This window comes from Zophobas morio, unplaced genomic scaffold (assembly GCF_036711695.1).
Source record: "Zophobas morio isolate AGI-343-1 ecotype UQ-CSIRO unplaced genomic scaffold, CSIRO_AGI_Zmor_V1 ptg000008l, whole genome shotgun sequence".
NCBI classification, from domain to species: domain Eukaryota; kingdom Metazoa; phylum Arthropoda; class Insecta; order Coleoptera; family Tenebrionidae; genus Zophobas; species Zophobas morio.
The window spans coordinates 12291227-12307292 of NW_026972113.1; the positions used below are offsets into that span (position 1 = coordinate 12291227).

Consider the following 16066-nt stretch of genomic DNA (forward strand, 5'->3'; position numbering starts at 1 on the left):
TCAAATGATCATTTTTGGGCATTTTCTTAGGGAAAGAAAACCATCCAAAAGTATTAAAAATTAAAGTAAGTTAATATATTGACTGCTAAAATGCTCTTTGAAAAGTTTCAAAATAGCACCGAAGAATTGGGGCCGTTTTTGGGTACTATCGACTTAGTAATTTTTATTTAAATTTTCGTCACTTTTAGGTTATGTGTGATTAATAAATTTTTACTAGAAATTGTTGAATCTCGAAGGTGCAGTTGGGGCTATTTTTGGGCACTTTTGAATCGAAACTTTGAAAAGTCTCCCCCCAAAAAAACGCAAAAGCCAAATTTGAGCCATCGCAGCAAAATTTCTAGATCATGTGTAAACAACATATTGACACCATAAATTTTACGTACTGGAATCCGTATTTGGGGCCATTTTTGGGCATTTTTGAAAAAAATAATAACGAAAATCGCTCGCAAAACCATTTTTTTCGAACCAGCGCATGAAAGTTTATTTTTTCCACTTCATGATCTCCTCCAGTACCACCTAATAATCGTTAAAATCAAAACTTGTCCATTTTTAAATGTTTTATAGATCAGAATACTTGAGGAAAATTTTTATTGCTATAAAATTTCAAATAATCATTTTTGGGCATTTTCTTAAGGAAAGAAAACCATCTAAAAGTATTAAAAATGAAAGCAAGTTGATATATTGATTGCTAAAACGCTCTTTGAAAAGTTTCAAAATAGTACCGAAGAATTGGGGCCGTTTTTAGGTATTATACTAACGACTTAGTAATTTTTATTTAAATATTCGTCACTTTTAGGTTATGTGTGATTAATATATTTTTATTAGAAATTGTTGAATATCGAAGGTGCAGTTGGGGCCATTTTTGGGCACTTTTGAATCGGAACTTTGAAAAGTCCCCCCTCTAAAAAAACGCAAAAGCCAAATTTGAGCCATCGCAGCAAATTTTCTAGATCATGTGTAACTAACACATTTACACTATAAATTATACGTAATGGAACCTATATTTGGGGCCATTTGTGGGCATTTTTGAAAAAAATAATCACGAAAATCGCTCGCAAAACCATTTTTTTCGAACCAGCGCATGAAAGTTTATTTTTTCCACTTCATGATCTCCTCCAGTACCACCTAATAATCGTTAAAATCAAAACTTGTCCATTTTTAAATGTTTTATAGATCAGAATACTTGAGGAAAATTTTTATTGCTATAAAATTTCAAATAATCATTTTTGGGCATTTTCTTAAGGAAAGAAAACCATCTAAAAGTATTAAAAATGAAAGCAAGTTGATATATTGATTGCTAAAACGCTCTTTGAAAAGTTTCAAAATAGCATCGAAGAATTGGGGCCATTTTTGGGTATTATACTAACGACTTAGTAATTTTTATTTCAATTTTCGTCACTCTTAGGTTATATGTGATTAATATATTTTTACTAGAAATTGTTGAATATCGAAGGTGCAGTTGGGGCCATTTTTGGGTACTTTTGAATCGGAACTTTGAAAAGTCTCCCCCCAAAAAAACGCAAAAGCCAAATTTGAGCCATCACAGCAAATTTTCTAGATCATGTGTAACTAACATATTTAGACCATAAATTTTACGTAATGGAACCCATATTTGGGGCCATTTTTGGGCACTTTTGAAAAAAATAATCACGAAAATCGCTCGCAAAACCCATTTTTTTCGAACCAGCGCATGAAAGTTTTTTTTTTCCACTTCATGATCGCTTCCAGTACCACCTAATGATTGTCAAAATCAAAACTTGTCCATTTTTAAATGTTTTGTAGGTCAGAATACTTGATGAAAAGTTTTATTGCTATAAAATTTCAAATGATCATTTTTGGGCATTTTCTTAGGGAAAGAAAACCATCTAAAAGTATTAAAAATAAAAGTAAGTTAATATATTGATTGCTAAAATGCTCTTTGAAAAGTTTCAAAATAGCATTGAAGAATTGGGGCCGTTTTTGGATACTTTTGACTTAGTAATTTTTATTTAAAATATTGTTACTATAAATTGTTCATTACCGAAGCTAAAATTGGGGCCATTTTTGGGCACTTTTGAATCGGAACTTCGAAAAATCTCCCTCCAAAAAACGCAGAACCCATTTTCGGGCCATCGCAGCGAACTTTCTAAATAACGGGCAATTAATATATTTACGCTATAAATTTTATAGGTAAATAAAGCTACATTTGGGGCCATTTTCGGGCACTTTTGAAAAAAAAAATCACGAAAATGTCTCGCAAACCCCATTTTTTTTTGAGCCAGCGCAACAAAGTTATTTTTTTTCGCCTCGTGATCTCCTCCGACACTAACTCGCCTCGAAAAAAATTCCTTGGCACAATAGCCACCCCCTTCCATCCTCCTTCCGACGCAATAAATTCTATTTCGGTCGTGTCGTGCGTGTGCGTGCGAAGCAGACGTGTTCGCTCCGTAGTGCACAGTGCAGATTTGCGCCAGATAACAACAATAATAATAACAGTGTGTATTTTGCACGCAAATGCCACACTCTAGTCACCTTGCAGCAGATTCGGTCGCGACCTCGAAACGCATCGCCGCTAAAAAACCGACACGAATTTCGCGCAATGGACGGATAGTCGACTGCGATCATGCTAATTGCGAGGGAACACACGGTATAACGACAAGTGCAAACAGGAAACGGTGAGTTTCGAAAAAGTGCTGATAAGTTCGGTGAAGTTGGTGAATGTCAAGGTGAGGAGGGACCGCGACGAAACGAGGTAAAGAGGAGGGCTGGGGTCGAGTGGGCCGTGGAGGGTGGCGTGTCGGACGGGCATGGCAGGATCGGGGTGGACGCAGTATTGGTTTAGGGGGGGAGAAGTGATGGTGATGCGGTCGGAGTGGAGAGGTTAGGCACGTGGCGAGGTTTGACTCAATGAAAAGTGATTTATAACTTTGACGCATTTGAAGATTTTCAAAAAATTACCCATAGTTGTAACGTCATTTACGCTACTGTAAAATTGTACCATTTCTGGGTACTTTTACGCCCTTTTTTACTGAACTGCAAATAAACTAGCCGGTTTTATAGAAAGCAGACTTTTGGAAATGAGTGTTATTTAATATTTTGGGATTTTTTTGAAAAATTGGTACCTGACTAAAATTGTATTTAGTGTAGAATTCAAAGAATGTTCTCATTCCGTATTTCTGGTGATTTTCGTTGTACAATAGTCGGTCTAAAATATTTCTACAGTACTTTCCTCACACTCAGCGGTGACCTACTATTTATTAGTCAAGTCATGACGGGTCAGGTCAGGTCAGATCCGGTCCAACTTTATAGAAAATAATTCTACAAAGACAAGCTAAATTATTAAGAAAATTTGTTGTCTGTAATTTGTCCACTTTTATTTTCTATTTTTCTCATATTTCTCATTCTGACCAAGTCGTACTGTTTAAGGTATTTCCGTTTTTGGCTTTAGTCCGTTACTATTTTTGAATATTTTTAGACAATATTTCATAAATCTCAACCGTTTCTTGAGTATCAATCGAAAACTGCTTAGAGTCGGCTTTATTTCTACGAAAATTCCAACAATTTTTCTAGAATCGACAAGATAAAAAAAAATTATAACTGTCCCCTGAATTAAAAAAAAATACAAAACTGGACAATTTTTAAAAAATGTCAATAATTATGATTTTTTTACCGTTTTTGAGCACCATTCGAAAACTACCCAGACTTTTTCTTGTAAATTTCGGCTTTTAGAAGTTTTTTTTTGGGCATCTTTTTTTCGAAAATTTCAACAAATTTTTCAGAAATGATTTTATTTTCAAATCGAATTTTCAGAAAACCTGGGTTAAGAACCAATAGCCCTTTGTATTTTTCGAATCAGCTCTTCAAGATCTATTTCCTAAAATGTTTTGAGATTTTTTTGTCAACTTTTGAAAAATCTCAGTTTTTCAAGGTATGAAATATTGAGTTTTTTGGAAAATTACCTCAAGACATTTTCTTGTAGATTTTGACTTGCAAAATTTATTTTCGGCTTAATTTTTTCAAAAATTCCATCAGCTTTTCCAAAATCGATAAAAAAGTATTTTCGAGACAAAAAAAAATTATTACCAAGCCGAATTTTTGGAAATCCTTGCTCCGGAACCAATCACACTTTATATTTTTGGAATATTTTTTGACAATTTTTCAAAAATCTCAATTTTTCAATGTACGAATTTTTTATACCATTCCAAAATTACCGTAAACCAATTTCTTATAGTTTTCAACTTGTGAAATTTCTTGTCAGCTTCATTTCTTGGAAAATTTCAACATTTCCAGAATTTATAAAAAAGGGTTTTCGAGATAAAAAAAATCATTTCCAAGCCCGATTTTTGAAAATTCTTAGTTCAAGACAAATTACAAAATACGTTTTTCGAACTAGCTCGTCGAGATCTCAGAGTGTTTTAAGGATATTATGTAATTTTTTTCAAAAATCCCAAATTTTCAATGTAGGTATAAATTTTTGGCCATTTTTTTGAGCACCATTCAAAAATTACTTCAAGACATTTTCTTGTAGATTTCGACTTGCAAAGTTTATTTTCGGCTTTATTTCTTCAAAAATTCCATCGACTCCGTCAAAATCGATAAAAAAGTATTTTTGAGATAAAAAAAATCAATACCAAGCCGAATTTTTGGAAATCCTTGCTCCGAAACCAATTACACTTTATGTTTTCCGAATTAGATCCTCGAGATCTATATTCAATTTTTCAATGTACGAATTTTTTATACCATTCCAAAATTACCGTAAACCAATTTCTTACAGTTTTCGACTTGTAAAATTTCTTGTCAGCTTTATTTCTTGGAAAATTTGTACAATGTTTCCAGGATCTATAAAAAAGTGTTTTCGAGATAAAAAAATTCGTTTCCAAGCCCAATTTTTGAAAATTCTTGGTCCAGGATCAATTACAAAATACGTTTTTCGAATTAGCTCGTCGGGATTGATATCTCAGAGTGTTTTAAGGATATTATGTAATTTTTTCAAAAATCTCAAATTTTCAATGTAGGTATAAAGTTTTGGCCATTTTTTTGAGCACCATTCAAAAATTACTTCAAGACATTTTCTTGTAGATTTCGACTTGCAAAGTTTATTTTCGGCTTTATTTCTTCAAAAATTCCATCGACTCCGTCAAAATCGATAAAAAAGTATTTTTGAGATAAAAAAAATCAATACCAAGCCGAATTTTTGGAAATCCTTGCTCCGAAACCAATTACACTTTATGTTTTCCGAATTAGATCCTCGAGATCTATATTCAATTTTTCAATGTACGAATTTTTTATACCATTCCAAAATTACCGTAAACCAATTTCTTACAGTTTTCGACTTGTAAAATTTCTTGTCAGCTTTATTTCTTGGAAAATTTGTACAATGTTTCCAGGATCTATAAAAAAGTGTTTTCGAGATAAAAAAATTCGTTTCCAAGCCCAATTTTTGAAAATTCTTGGTCCAGGATCAATTACAAAATACGTTTTTCGAATTAGCTCGTCGGGATTGATATCTCAGAGTGTTTTAAGGATATTATGTAATTTTTTCAAAAATCTCAAATTTTCAATGTAGGTACAGTAAACCCTCGTTACTTCGAACTCGGTTAAGGCAAACACCTCGTTATTACGAACTGGAAGAGAAGTCCCAAACAGTCCACTTATAAAACGAATGCAACTTAATTCGGTTTACACGAAATTCGGTTAATACGAAACTCGAACAACTTTTTCGGCCCCAAGTTATAATTCTCATATAAAATCACTCGGTTAACGCGAACAAAAAGTGCAAACTCTTTGCATCGTGCTCAAATACGATTTACTTTATCTTAATGGGTATCTAGTAAGCACAACGCAAAAGTATGTCTCTGTGTGGTTTGCCGAGTTGTAATCAGTTTGTTCTTATTGTTCAATGTGCTAACGTCCAAAATAGCATAGCAAAAACTAAAACGGGGCCAAAAATCCATTAATAGTAAAACGAAAATGCAAACTGCAGTAGCTAAAAAGTTCACCATTCCAAAATCTACATAGTCTACCATACTGAAAACCCGATCTCAAATAAAAAAAAATAGTGTTGGGATCATTTGCGTCAAATTTTTTCACAAAGTTGTTTAGGAATTGATCCATGGAATTTTATATGTATGTATGTAGTACTAGTATTATTATGTTCAAAATTTGGTTATGTATTGTTAGCAATCTAATACGAAGAAAATTCAGCTTAATTAAGTTGTTTTTGTTATATTTGTGTTAAAATGTCAAAAAGTGATTTTCGGTTATGGCGAATTCGGTTAACACGAATTGGTCAAGATCATGGTCCCGATGGGTTCGTGTTAACGAGTGTTTACTGTATAAAGTTTTGGCCATTTTTTTGAGCACCATTCAAAAATTACTTCAAGACATTTTCTTGTAGATTTCGACTTGCAAAGTTTATTTTCGGCTTTATTTCTTCAAAAATTCCATCGACTCCGTCAAAATCGATAAAAAAGTATTTTTGAGATAAAAAAAAATCAATACCAAGCCGAATTTTTGGAAATCCTTGCTCCGAAACCAATTACACTTTATGTTTTCCGAATTAGATCCTCGAGATCTATATTCAATTTTTCAATGTACGAATTTTTTATACCATTCCAAAATTACCGTAAACCAATTTCTTACAGTTTTCGACTTGTAAAATTTCTTGTCAACTTTATTTCTTGGAAAATTTGTACAATGTTTCCAGGATATATAAAAAAGGGTTTTCGAGATAAAAAAATTCATTTCCAAGCCCAATTTTTGAAAATTCTTGGTCCAGGACTAATTACAAAATACGTTTTTTGAATTAGCTCGTCGGGATTGATATCTCAGAGTGTTTTAAGGATATTATGTAATTTTTTCAAAAATCCCAAATTTTCAATGTAGGTATAAATTTTTGGCCATTTTTTTGAGCACCATTCAAAAATTACCTCAAGACATTTTCTTGTAGATTTCGACTTGCAAAATTTATTTTCGGCTTTATTTCTTCAAAAATTCCATCCACTTTGTCAAAATCGATAAAAAAGTATTTTTGAGATAAAAAAAAATCAATACCAAGCCAAATTTTTGGAAATCCTTGCTCCGAAACCAATTACACTTTATGTTTTCCGAATTAGATCCTCGAGATCTATATTCAATTTTTCAATGTACGAATTTTTTATACCATTCCAAAATTACCGTAAACCAATTTCTTACATTTTTCGACTTGTAAAATTTCTTGTCAGCTTCATTTCTTGGAAAATTTGAACAATGTCTCCAGGATCTATAAAAAAGTGTTTTCGAGATAAAAAAATTCGTTTCCAAGCCCAATTTTTGAAAATTCTTGGTCCAGGATCAATTACAAAATACGTTTTTCGAATTAGCTCGTCGGGATTGATATCTAAGAGCGTTTTAAGGATATTATGTAATTTTTTCAAAAATCCCAAATTTTCAATGTTGGTATAAATTTTGGGCCATTTTGTGAGCACCATTCAAAAATTACCTCAAGACATTTTCTTGTAGGTTTCGGCTTGCAAAATTTATTTTCGGCTTTATTTCTTCAAAAATTCCATCGGCTTTGTCAAAATCGATAAAAAAGTATTTTTGAGATAAAAAAAATCAATACCAAGCCGAATTTTGGAAATCCTTGCTCCGGAAGCAATTACACTTTATGTTTTCCGAATTAGATCCTCGAGATCTATATTCAATTTTTCAATGTACGAATTTTTTATACCATTCCAAAATTACCGTAAACCAATTTCTTACAGTTTTCGACTTGTAAAATTTCTTGTCAACTTCATTTCTTGGAAAATTTGTACAATGTTTCCAGGATCTATAAAAAAGGGTTTTCGAGATAAAAAATTAATTTCCAAGCCCAAGTTTTGAAAATTCTTGGTCCAGGACCAATTACAAAATACGTTTTTCGAATTAGCTCGTCGAGATTGATATCTCAGAGTGTTTTAAGGATATTATGTAATGTTTTCAAAAATCTCAAATTTTCAATGTAGGTATAAATTTTTGGCCATTTTTTGAGCATTATTCAAAAATTACCTCAAGACATTTTCTTGTAGATTTCGACTTGCATAATTTATTTTCGGCTTTATTTCTTCAAAAATTCCATCGACTTTGTCAAAATCGAAAAAAAAGTATTTTTGAGATAAAAAACAATCAATACCAAGCCGAATTTTTGGAAATCCTTGCTCCGGAAGCGATTACACTTTATTTTTTTTCGAATTAGCTCCTCGAAATCTATATGCCAGAATTTTTTGCGAATTTCTTGACAAATTTTCAAAAATTTCAATTTTTTAATGCACGAATTTTTTATACCATTCCAAAATTACCGTAACCCAATTTCTTACAGTTTTCGACTTGTAAAATTTCTTGTCAGCTTCATTTCTTGGAAAATTTGAACAAAGTTTCCAGGATCTATAAAAAAGGGTTTTCGAGATAAAAAATTCATTCCAAGCCCAATTTTTGAAAATTCTTGGTCCAGGACCAATTACAAAATACGTTTTTCGAATTAGCTCGTCGAGATTGATATCTCAGAGTGTTTTAAGGATATTATGTAATTTTTTCAAAAATCTCAAATTTTCAATGTAGGTATAAATTTTTGGCCCTTTTTTTTGAGCACCATTCAAAAATTACCTCAAGACATTTTCTTGTAGATTTCGACTTGCAAAATTTATTTTCGGCTTTATTTCTTCAAAAATTCCATCGACTTTGTCAAAATCGATAAAAAAGTATTTTTGAGATAAAAAAAAATCAATACCAAGCCGCATTTTTGGAAATCCTTGCTCCGAAACCAGTTACACTTTACGTTTTCCGAATTAGATCCTCGAGATCTATATTCAATTTTTTAATGTACGAATTTTTTATACCATTCCAAAATTACCGTAAACCAATTTCTTACAGTTTTCGACTTGTAAAATTTCTTGTCAGCTTCATTTCTTGGAAAATTTGAACAATGTCTCCAGGATCTATAAAAAAGTGTTTTCGAGATAAAAAAATTCGTTTCCAAGCCCAATTTTTGAAAATTCTTGGTCCAGGATCAATTACAAAATACGTTTTTCGAATTAGCTCGTCGGGATTGATATCTCAGAGTGTTTTAAGGATATTATGTAATTTTTTCAAAAATCTCAAATTTTCAATGTAGGTATAAATTTTTGGCCATTTTTTGAGCACCATTCAAAAATTACCTCAAGACATTTTCTTGTAGATTTCGACTTGCAAAATTTATTTTCAGGGCTTTATTTCTTCAAAAATTCCATCGACTTTGTCAAAATCGATAAAAAAGTACTTTTGAGATAAAAAGAATCAATACCAAGCCGAATTTTTGGAAATCCTTGCTCCGGAAGCAATTACACTTTATGTTTTCCGAATTAGATCCTCGAGATCTATATCCCAGAATTTTTTGCGAATTTCTTAACAAATTTTCAAAAATCTCAATTTCTCAATGTATGAATTTTTTATAGTTTTTAAATACCATTCCAAAATTCCAGAAAACCAATTTCTTATAGTTTTTGACTTGTAAAATTTCTTGTCAGCTTCATTTCTTGGAAAATTTGAACAATGTTTCCAGGATCTATAAAAAAGGGTTTTCGAGATAAAAAATTCATTCCAAGCCCAATTTTTGAAAATTCTTGGTCCAGGACCAATTACAAAATACGTTTTTTGAATTAGCTCGTCGGGATTGATATCTCAGAGTGTTTTAAGGATATTATGTAATTTTTTCAAAAATCCCAAATTTTCAATGTAGGTATAAATTTTTGGCCATTTTTTTGAGCACCATTCAAAAATTACCTCAAGACATTTTCTTGTAGATTTCGACTTGCAAAATTTATTTTCGGCTTTATTTCTTCAAAAATTCCATCCACTTTGTCAAAATCGATAAAAAAGTATTTTTGAGATAAAAAAAAATCAATACCAAGCCAAATTTTTGGAAATCCTTGCTCCGAAACCAATTACACTTTATGTTTTCCGAATTAGATCCTCGAGATCTATATTCAATTTTTCAATGTACGAATTTTTTATACCATTCCAAAATTACCGTAAACCAATTTCTTACAGTTTTCGACTTGTAAAATTTCTTGTCAGCTTCATTTCTTGGAAAATTTTAACAATGTCTCCAGGATCTATAAAAAAGTGTTTTCGAGATAAAAAAATTCGTTTCCAAGCCCAATTTTTGAAAATTCTTGGTCCAGGATCAATTACAAAATACGTTTTTTCTACTCCCACATAGTAATCCATGAATTACGAACTGTCTAGCCTCATAGTAAAACCATAGTTACACCCACTGGCATGTAATGAATGAACAGGCACGTAATATATATATATTACGTGCCTGTTTGGGTAGTTTCCATAGCAACTATAAATATTTGCCTTCCCAAAAAAAATTCTTCTGAAAGTGATTCTTCATTATAGATCGTAGAAAAAGTATATGACACAACTCTGGTGGTAAGCTAATTACGAACTCATATTACATCACTCGCTCGCTACGCTCGCTCGTGTGTAAACTTCATTCGTAATTAGCTTCTTACCACCCTCGATATGTAATATACTATTTCGAATTAGCTCGTCGGGATTGATATCTAAGAGCGTTTTAAGGATATTATGTAATTTTTTCAAAAATCCCAAATTTTCAATGTTGGTATAAATTTTGGGCCATTTTGTGAGCACCATTCAAAAATTACCTCAAGACATTTTCTTGTAGGTTTCGGCTTGCAAAATTTATTTTCGGCTTTATTTCTTCAAAAATTCCATCGGCTTTGTCAAAATCGATAAAAAAGTATTTTTGAGATAAAAAAAATCAATACCAAGCCGAATTTTTGGAAATCCTTGCTCCGGAAGCAATTACACTTTATGTTTTCCGAATTAGATCCTCGAGATCTATATTCAATTTTTCAATGTACGAATTTTTTATACCATTCCAAAATTACCGTAAACCAATTTCTTACAGTTTTCGACTTGTAAAATTTCTTGTCAACTTCATTTCTTGGAAAATTTGTACAATGTTTCCAGGATCTATAAAAAAGGGTTTTCGAGATAAAAAATTAATTTCCAAGCCCAAGTTTTGAAAATTCTTGGTCCAGGACCAATTACAAAATACGTTTTTCGAATTAGCTCGTCGAGATTGATATCTCAGAGTGTTTTAAGGATATTATGTAATGTTTTCAAAAATCTCAAATTTTCAATGTAGGTATAAATTTTTGGCCATTTTTTGAGCATTATTCAAAAATTACCTCAAGACATTTTCTTGTAGATTTCGACTTGCATAATTTATTTTCGGCTTTATTTCTTCAAAAATTCCATCGACTTTGTCAAAATCGAAAAAAAAGTATTTTTGAGATAAAAAACAATCAATACCAAGCCGAATTTTTGGAAATCCTTGCTCCGGAAGCGATTACACTTTATTTTTTTTCGAATTAGCTCCTCGAAATCTATATGCCAGAATTTTTTGCGAATTTCTTGACAAATTTTCAAAAATTTCAATTTTTTAATGCACGAATTTTTTATACCATTCCAAAATTACCGTAACCCAATTTCTTACAGTTTTCGACTTGTAAAATTTCTTGTCAGCTTCATTTCTTGGAAAATTTGAACAAAGTTTCCAGGATCTATAAAAAAGGGTTTTCGAGATAAAAAATTCATTCCAAGCCCAATTTTTGAAAATTCTTGGTCCAGGACCAATTACAAAATACGTTTTTTGAATTAGCTCGTCGGGATTGATATCTCAGAGTGTTTTAAGGATATTATGTAATTTTTTCAAAAATCTCAAATTTTCAATGTAGGTATAAATTTTTTGCCATTTTTTTGAGCACCATTCAGAAATTATCTCAAGACATTTTCTTGTAGATTTCGACTTGCAAAATTTATTTTCGGCTTTATTTCCTCAAAAATTCCATCGACTTTGTCAAAATCGATAAAAAAGTATTTTTGAGATAAAAAACAATCAATACCAAGCCGAATTTTTGGAAATCCTTGCTCCGAAACCAATTACACTTTATGTTTTCCGAATTAGATCCTCGAGATCTATATTCAATTTTTCAATGTACGAATTTTTTATACCATTCCAAAATTACCGTAAACCAATTTCTTACAGTTTTCGACTTGTAAAATTTCTTGTCAGCTTCATTTCTTGGAAAATTTGAACAATGTCTCCAGGATCTATAAAAAAGTGTTTTCGAGATAAAAAAATTCGTTTCCAAGCCCAATTTTTGAAAATTCTTGGTCCAGGATCAATTACAAAATACGTTTTTCGAATTAGCTCGTCGGGATTGATATCTCAGAGTGTTTTAAGGATATTATGTAATTTTTTCAAAAATCTCAAATTTTCAATGTAGGTATAAATTTTTGGCCATTTTTTGAGCACCATTCAAAAATTACCTCAAGACATTTTCTTGTAGATTTCGACTTGCAAAATTTATTTTCAGGGCTTTATTTCTTCAAAAATTCCATCGACTTTGTCAAAATCGATAAAAAAGTACTTTTGAGATAAAAAGAATCAATACCAAGCCGAATTTTTGGAAATCCTTGCTCCGGAAGCAATTACACTTTATGTTTTCCGAATTAGATCCTCGAGATCTATATCCCAGAATTTTTTGCGAATTTCTTAACAAATTTTCAAAAATCTCAATTTCTCAATGTATGAATTTTTTATAGTTTTTAAATACCATTCCAAAATTCCAGAAAACCAATTTCTTATAGTTTTTGACTTGTAAAATTTCTTGTCAGCTTCATTTCTTGGAAAATTTGAACAATGTTTCCAGGATCTATATAAAATGGTTTTCGAGATAAAAACATTCATTTCCAAGCCCAATTTTTGAAAATTCTTAGTCCAGGACCAATTACAAAATACGTTTTTCGAATTAGCTCGTCGAGATTGATATCTCAGAGTGTTTTAAGGATATTAGGTAATTTTTTCAAAAATCTCAAATTTTCAATGTAGGTATAAATTTTCGGCCATTTTTTTGAGCACCATTCAAAAATTATCTCAAGACATTTTCTTGTAGATTTCGACATGCAAAATTTATTTTCGGCTTTATTTCTTCAAAAATTCCATCGACTCTGTCAAAATCGATGAAAAAGTATTTTTGAGATAAAAAAAATCAATACCAAGCCGAATTTTTGGAAATCCTTGTTCCGGAACCAATTACACTTTATGTTTTCCGAATTAGATCCTCGAAATCTATATCTCAGAATTTTTTGCGAGTTTTTGACAATTTTTCAAAAATCTCAATTTTTCAATGTCTGAATTTTTTATAGTTTTTAAATACCATTTCAAAATTACCAAAAACCAATTTCTTGTAGTTTTCGACTTGTAAAATTTCTTGTCAACTTCATTTCTTGGAAAATTTGAACAATGTTTCCAGAATCTATAAAAAATGGTTCTCGAGATAAAAAAATTCATTTCCAAGCCCAAGTTTTGAAAATTCTTGGTCCAGGACCAATTACAAAATACGTTTTTCGAATTAGCTCGTCGAGATTGATATCTCAGAGTGTTTTAAGGATATTACGTAATTTTTTCAAAAATCTCAAATTTTCAATGTAGGTATAAATTTTTGGCCATTTTTTTGAGCACTTGCAAAATTTATTTTCGGCTTTATTTCTTCAAAAATTCAATCAACTTTGTCAAAATCGATAAAAAAGTATTTCTGAGATAAAAAAAATCAATATCAAGCCGAATTTTTTGAAATCCTTGCTCCGAAACCAATTACACTTTATGTTTTCCGAATTAGATCCTCGAGATCTATATCCCAGAATTTTTTGCGAATTTTTTGACAAATTTTCAAAAACTCAATTTTTCAATGTATGAATTTTTTATAGATTTTAAATACCATTTCAAAATTACCGAAAACCAATTTCTTGTAGTTTTCGACTTGCAAAATTTATTTTCAACTTCATTTCTTGGAAATTGGGAATTAGCTGGTGGAGATTTAGTATATCCTAGAATTTTTTGACGATTTTTAGTCAATTTTTCAAAAATCTCAATTTTTCGGTGTAGATATGAATTTTTACCGGTTTGCCAAAATTACCGAAAGACCATGTCTTTGTACATTTCCAAATTCCAACAATTTCTTCAGAATCAATAGGAGAAAAAAAATAATTCCCAAGATAAAAAAATCGTTTCCAACCTAAATTTTTAGAAAATTATGATCCGGAACTTTTAACACTTTGTTTTTCGAATCAGCTCGTGGGGATTTGTACCCCAGAATTTTTGAGAATTTTTGGGTAACCTTTCAAAAATTCAAAATTTTCAATGTATGAATTTTTGACGGTTTTCGAAAATTATGGAAAAACAATTTTGAGGTCTCCAACAATTTTTCCAGAATCCACAAAAAAAATAATTTCCAAACAGAATTTCTGGAAAAACTTGGCCAGAACTAAAATAAGTAAATAATGGATCCTAATTAAATCCACATGTTGTTCCAGATCTTAAACAATGCTATCATTTCCAAGCGCTTATCACTATTAGCTGAAAAAAAACTAGTGTCTAATAGATAATATTGCCATTTTTGGTACTTTTCGATAAACAAAAAAACCGAACCACGTGTGATTCGCCAAAGATAATAACTTATCTAAGCACCTTTACGTAAAACCTAGATTTTAACACAGAAACACGAACCCAACCATTTTTCTTCGAACACAATCCCGTCCGAATTAACTTCCACTGAACCACAAAAAACTCTACCTTCTCCGCAACCAACTAGGCGAAAATCGCGATTGTCCGACCCTGGAATTACCCATATCTCACAAAAAGCGGCCGATTCGATCCGCTTTGAAGAAGTCCTAACTGTAAACCGCCAGCTTCTGCTTATGTGCTCTCGGAAACATCTTTTGTTTAAATATTTAGCGGAATCCATCCGATCGAAATGGTGGCATTTTTCTGCGCAAAAAACGCGCGATATTTTCAATTAAGCGCTTCTTTGGGTGAAGAAAAATGGACGAGTGATGAAGGTTCCACCTGGCGATAAACGGTTCATTTGCGACGGGGAAATTAATAATAATAACGTGCCGTCAGAAAAAGGCAACATGGAGTAAGCGAGAGGCGAAACAGAGCGGGTTTTTTGTTCGAGAGGGAAATCGAATTTTTCGAAAAAAGTGGGGTTAGAATTCAAACACCACGCAACATACGAATATGAGAACTTAGGAAAATTGGTCTAAAGAATGTATAGTCAGAGCGGTGATGCGATCCTTGTCACGTCATGGCAGGTTAGGTGAGGTCAAGTTAGGTTAGATCAGGTCAGGTTGATTTTTCTTTTTGATTTTTTTAATTCCACGGTTTTAAACTTTTTAATTTTTCGGTTCTGCGAATTTTCCATTTTTCGATTTCTTAATTTTTTTATTATCCGATCTTTCAATTTTGAGTATTTTCTGTTTATCGATTTTTGGAGTTTTCTTTTTTCGATTTTCTAGTTTATTCGAATTTCCGATTTCCCGATGTTTCAAACTCGATTTGTCAATTTCACGATTTCTGAGTTTTTCGATTTTTCAATTTGTGGATTTTTCTATCTATCAAAATGTCTAAAAATCGAGACATTGAAAAATCGAGAGGTCAAAAAATTGAAAAGTCCAAAAATTGAAAAACTGCAAAAGTTAAAAATTGAAAAATCGAGTAGGTAATTGAAATTTGCGGTTTTTTAATTCCTGGATTTTCCGATTTTTCGACTTGTCGATTTTTGTCCCTCATGTCCTAGATGTTTCGATTTTTCATATTCTGTTTCTCTTGTTTTCAGTTATTCAAATTTTCGATTTATTTCGATTTTTCACTTTTTCGATTGTTCCATTTATCTCGATGATTTAATTTTTCTATTTCCCAATTTTTCGATTATATAAATTTTCGATTTTTCAATTTTTAGGTCTTTCGGTATCTTGAATTTTCAATTATTTAATTGTTCTGTTCCGCGATTTTTCGATTTCTTAATTTTTTGATTATTCGATCTTTCAATTTCGAGTTTTTTGTGTTTATCGTTCTTTGGAGTTTTCTTTTTGATTTTCCGATTTTTCAGTTTTTTGATTTTCCAGTTTATTCGAATTTCCGATTTCTCGATTTTTCAAACTTTCGATTTATGGATTTCACGATTTTTGAATTTTTCGATTTCTTATTTTTTTA

General features: G+C 31.3%; 1 protein-coding gene across 3 annotated transcripts in view; it reads left to right on the forward strand.

The window, feature by feature from the left end:
- LOC135125361 (zinc finger protein 517-like) overlaps nt 1-16066 on the forward strand; it is an 82328-nt gene that overhangs the window by 14570 nt on the left and 51692 nt on the right. Inside the window, exon 1 of one of the 3 annotated variants that reach the window (XM_064050886.1) lies at nt 2436-2654. The exons of 1 other annotated variant lie outside the window; for it this stretch is intronic. The gene's annotated coding sequence lies outside the window, so the exon portion shown is untranslated. Of the gene's footprint in view, nt 1-2435; nt 2732-16066 lie in introns of those variants that run through there. One more of the 3 variants, XM_064050887.1, reaches the window with a different exon arrangement.